This window comes from Petaurus breviceps, unplaced genomic scaffold (genome assembly GCF_028583685.1).
Source record: "Petaurus breviceps papuanus isolate PSGF00001 unplaced genomic scaffold, PetGlider_PUasm1.0 184, whole genome shotgun sequence".
Classification (NCBI taxonomy): Eukaryota; Metazoa; Chordata; class Mammalia; order Diprotodontia; family Petauridae; genus Petaurus; species Petaurus breviceps.
The window spans coordinates 7,583,166-7,588,837 of record NW_027185793.1 but is presented as its reverse complement, the minus strand read 5'-3'; the positions used below and the strand labels follow the sequence as shown (position 1 = coordinate 7,588,837).

The following is a 5,672-nucleotide window of genomic DNA, read 5'->3' as shown; positions in this document are numbered from 1 at the left end:
TTTCTTTTTGGGGGGGACAAAAAAAGGATCAAAACATGGATGGGAGGAAGACAACAAAGTTAGAACTCCAGCATCAGAAGCTTCCAAGAAAAATTATAAACTGTTTACAGCCCATGAAGGAGCTCAAGAAGGATTTTTAAAATAAAGTAAGAGAAGTACAGGAAAAACTGGGAAGAGAAATGAGAACAATGTAAGAAACTGACTAAGGAAAATAACACCTTAAAAAATAGACTAACATGACAAAAGAGGCCCAAAAAGCCAATGAGGAGAAGAATGCCTTAAAAAGCCAAATTTTCCAGATGGAAAAATAATTTTAAAAGCTCATTGAAGAGAATAATTACTTCAAAATTACATTGGAGCAAATGGAAGCTAATGACTTTATGAGACATCGGTATACTATTAAACACATCCAAAAAAATGAAAAAATAGAAGCCAATGTGAAATATCTCATTGGAAAAACCACAGACCTGGAAAATACATTCAGGAAATATAATTTAAAAGTTATTGAACTACCTGGAATCCATGATCAAAAAAGAATCTAGAAATCATCCTTCAAGAAATTCTCAAGGAAAATTTCCCTAATATTTTAGAACCAAAAAAGAAATTGAAAGAATTCAGAGATCACCTCTTGAAAAGAATTCCAAAAAGAAAACTCCCAGGAATATTATATCCAGGTTCCAGAGTTCCAAGATCAGGGAGAAAATATTTCAAGTAGCCAAGAAGAAAAAAATTGAATATTGTGGAAATATAATCAGGATAACACAAGAACTAGCAGCTTCTACATTAAGGGGTCTAAGGGCTTGGAATATGATATTGCAGAGGTCAAAGGAGCTGGGATTGAAACTAAGAATCACCTATCCAGCAAAACTGAGTATCATGCTTCAGGGGAAGATATGGTCATTCAGTGAAATAGAGGACTTTCAAACATTCTTGATAAAAAAACAGAGTTGAATAGAAAATTTTACATTCAAATACAAGAAGCAAGAGAAGCATGAAAAGGGTAAACAGGGAAATGAAATCATAAGGAAGTTATCAAATTTGAATATTTACATTGCTACATGGAAAATGATAATTGTAACTTATGAAATTTTTCTCAGTCTTAGGATAGTTGAAGGCAATATAAATTTATACATGTGTGTGTATATATATATACACACATATATATGTGTGTGTGTGTAGGGTGGAATATGTGCATATGAATACATATGTGAGTAAGTATATATGTGTGTATGGGTGTGTGAGTGTGTAGAGGTATACATAGACAGCAATTGAATAGGAAGCAATGATATTTTAAAAATAAATTTTATAAATTATCTCACATACATTATCTCATATAAAAGAGGTAAGGGAAATCTGTTACAATGGAGCAGGCACACCTGACCATACAACATGGCACCACCTCCATGTGTGGAAGAGGTGCCATAAGTAACACCCACACAGCCCCCCTTCTCTACTGAAGCTGGCCAGCGGAAGTGGTTCAAGCTGGAGCGGATGCCGGGGAAGGCATGGGGAGGCAGAGGTTCCAACTGTCCCAACACAAGTCCGCCTGATGTCTCTGTGAGCTTCCTAACAATATGTAATGGCAACACTGAGTTTGGAGTCAGGTGATGTGTTAAAATCTTCACTCTTTTTCTGTGTGAATTGGGGCAAGTAACTTAATATCACTGAGATTTTGGGGTGGTAACCAAATATTTCCTTGAGTCTTAGGAGACAGGAAGATGCCCAAACACAGTATAGTTGCTATGATGGTGGCCACCCTTCTGGCCACAGCAGTGGGAGGCCTGATCATATGGAAAGTTTTCCAATGCTGGACGGGCAAATCTAGCTGCACCAGAAATCCCAGAAAGGAACTGACAACCAAGAACTGGCCCCAGTAAAAAAAAGACCCACTCTTGTAACCCTTGGTTGTTCCTAATGTCTCATGATTGGAAAGGATCCTTGGAGAAAAGGTGGTGACTGTGTCTGAGAGAGAGGAATGGGAAGGAGTTGAGTCCTTTTTCAGGAAAGAGTTGGAACAGTTTCCTGTCCTTGGAATTGACTGTGAGTGGGTGAATGTAGAAGGCAAAGCTAGCCCTGTTTCCCTCCTACAGCAGGTTTCCCCAACAGGCTGCTGCATCTTACTTTGTCTTCCTAAGCTTACTTCTGGTAAAGCAGCACTCCCTCAAACCTTATAAGATATCTTGGAAAACAACAGAATCTTAAAGTTTGGGGTTGGTTGTTGGGAAGATTCCTGCAAGTTGCTTCTGGACTATGATCTCATTTTTAAAGAGCGTCTTGACCTCTGAAATCTAGCTATGAAACAGAGGAGAGATTTGCTTCAGAATGAGCTTAGCCTGAAGTCACTTGCTGAAACCATACTGGGCTTTCCCCTCAACTTTTTCCCCCTCTCTTCTTTTCATTTCAATAATTGGGATGCTGAAGAACTTACTGAGGAAAAGTTGCTTATGCTGCTAGGGAAGCCCAAATTTGAATTTCTCTTTTTCTTCTTCTTCTTGGATATCCTTTGTCCACGAGTTCAACCGAGAATGACAATGTGAAAACCAGCTGGCAAAAAGTCTTGACTAAGTGTCAGGACCTTGTGGATCTCCTTTTCCATGGTAAAGTTAACAGCAATATCATGGGAGAAGAAAGTATTGGGGAAACAGGGTGCCCAAAGATGGCAAGAAACTGGAAGTCTAGAGCTGGTGGGATGTCTTTGGGCAATCCACAAGGAAGAGATCCCAGGAAACAAAAACAGAAACCCCTGGGCAAGGTCTGTTCTGCCAGTAAAACTTCCCTGTATGATAATTGCTCCTTACATGTTCCTGATGGACAACCCCTTTGCACCTCTGATAGAAAGAAAGCTGAGTGTTATCTAGACAAAGGCATTGGAGAGCTGGTGAGTGAAGATCCTTTTGTGGTCCGGTTGCCATTTGAGCCATCAAGATGGCCTGAATCACCAAATGACTATTATATGATGGTTTAGGAGAACCTTTTCATAGTATGTGGCAAGAGAGTATCTTATATATGGAAGAATGTGAATACCCTGTGAATACCGTAAACCCTTCCCCGTTGAGTTGAAGGACCAAAGTTCCTATGATGTGTTGCTCCTGTTTACCTCCTGCCATGCCATTTCAAATTACTATGGCAACAACCTCAGGAAACAACTTGAGGAAGGGTGTGGGGACCCCACTGGCTCTGAGGAGGGGTTCTGCTTTTTAGAAGATCCAGTCCAACATCAAGTGCCACGGGGCCCTCCTCAATGCTGAGAACCTGCCCCCTCACTGCAAAGAAGAACTCCTATAGGGGACCAAGGAGTTTTCGGTTTGTTTTTTTAACACAGAGACTGTCCCAGACCTGATACTAAAGGAAGCAGCAAGTTTGGAAACCAGGATTGCTGATGAGAGCTATGTTTCCCATGTGCTGAAGGTGGTACAGTGCCATGCAAAAGGTCAGTTGCACTCTGTCATACAGCTGGAGAGTGGCAGATGCTAACACTTCTTGGACTCCATGAAACCCAGGCATCTACCCCAGCAGTGGTTGTTCAACCACAGTCATTGAAATCTACTCTGGAAACATTGGGATAATCTGCTGGTGGAGTTGTCAGTTTAGCTTCTCTCCTGTCAATAGATGAAAGGGGACAGAGGCCCGGATGCTGTGGCACACAGACAGAGACCCAGATGCCATGGCACACTAGCCTGGACTAGACCTGATTAATGTGGAAGCAAGGTGAACTACCAACCACAAGGGTCACTGCCAGGCCTATCAATGCAGGGCTGGGACTGGATAGAGCAGCATAAGAATCAAATACAGGGACCCTGGCAGGGGCAGCAACTACTCCTGGTACTACCAATACACAGCCCATAAATTTTAAAAGCTCCTATATGGACCTCCAGGGACCAGGATGGCAGAGTGACCCCCAGCTGCTCCAATTCCCCACTCTGACCCTGAAAATACAGTAACTATTGCCCCAGGTTAAAACCTTAAACACTGAAGGCTTGGGAACTGTAGATGAAGGGCATAATTACAGCTCTGCCTCAAAATGGGTAGAAAGCAGACTGCAACGACAAAGACTCTGGAGTCCTACTGTCCCGAGAGGGAAGAAACAAATTCAGAGGGAGACAGTATTGACTCCACACCCATAGCTGAAGCCTCAACAGGGAACTGGTCTAAAGCACAGAAAGCATACTTAGATGATCTCAAAAGGAACTGTGAAAACCAAATTAGAGAGATAGAAGATAAAATGAATAATTCTTTTAAAATCAAAATCTCAAAATTAGAAAAACTTTACAATGAAGAAAACAGCTCCTTAAAAAAATGTGTGATATGAAAAAGGAGCTCCAAAAAGTAACCAAGGAAAATAATTTGCTAAAAACTAGAATCAACCAAATTGAAGTGAATAACTCTAAGAGGAAACAAGAATTAGTCAAACAAAACATCAAGAATGAAAAATTAGAAAAAAGAGGTAAAATATCTCAATGGAAAATAACTCACCTGGAAAACAGATCCAGGAGAGATAATCTGAGAATCATAGGCCTAGCAGAAATCATGATGAAAAAATGAGCTTGGACAACATCCTCCAAGAGCTCATCAAGGAAAACTATACTGAGATACTAGAACCAGAGAGTAAAATAGAAATCGAGAGCATCCACCTGTCACCTCCTGAAAGAGATCTCAAATGGAAAGGTCTGGTAAATGTTGTGCCCAAACTCCAGAACTACCAGGTGAAGGAGAAAAGGCTTCTACAAGCAGCCAGAAAGAAACAATTCAAATATTCTGGAAGCTCAGTGAGGATTTCACAGGATCTGGCAGCCTCTACACTGAAAGATTGGAGGAAGTAGATTACAATTTTTCATAACGCAAAAGAGGTCAGGTTGCAACCAATGATCACCCACCCAGCAAAATGGAACACATTATTCCAGGCAAGGAGATAGCCATTCAATGCTATAAAAGATTTCCAGACATTTCTGAGGAAAAAGCCAGAGCTCAATCCATAATTCAACCTCCAATTACAAGATGCAAGAGAGACATAGAAAGGTAAACAGGGAAAACACACACACACACACAAACACTCATACACCCTGTTATTTAATAAGAACAAACTGTTTATAGACAAATAGAGGGAATGAGTATAAATTACACAAAATGATAATTTATATATATATATATATATATATATATATATGTATGTATGTATGTATTAAGGGCTACAAAGGGATTTCAGTGGAAACCGGGGAAAGAATGAAGGAGAAAAGTGTAAATTATGCCACACAAAGAGGCTTAAATATATATAGCAGAAGGAAATAAGGGAGGGAGATGAGGTTTTCCCTCATTGGTTCTGGTGCAAGGAGGGAATAATACAACCAGTTAAGCATAGGACTCAATCAAGAAGAGACCGAAAACGTATCATAATAGAGGGAAAGAGGGGAGGGAGAGAAGCTTTGCATGATATCTGTGACTGTCAAGCTTGGTTCAAAGAAGAAATAACATACTACATTAAGTATAAAAATCTATCATATACAACAGACAGCAGGAGGGGGGTAGGCATAAAAATGGGAGGGGGCAGTAAGAAGGGAGGGAAGAAGTAAAGGAGAATGGGAGGAAAAGGGAGTGGGACTAATAAGAAGAGAATACTGAGGGAGGTGGTGGGCAAAAGGAAAACTCTTAAAGAGAGGAAGGATGAAGGGGAGAAT

At 40.4% G+C, this 5,672-nt stretch overlaps 1 pseudogene; it reads left to right on the top strand.

Annotated features, from left to right (window-relative positions):
- Window positions 1–1,718: 1,718 nt before the first annotated feature.
- Window positions 1,719–3,591, top strand: LOC138161208 (exonuclease 3'-5' domain-containing protein 2 pseudogene; annotated as a pseudogene).
- Window positions 3,592–5,672: the final 2,081 nt, after the last annotated feature.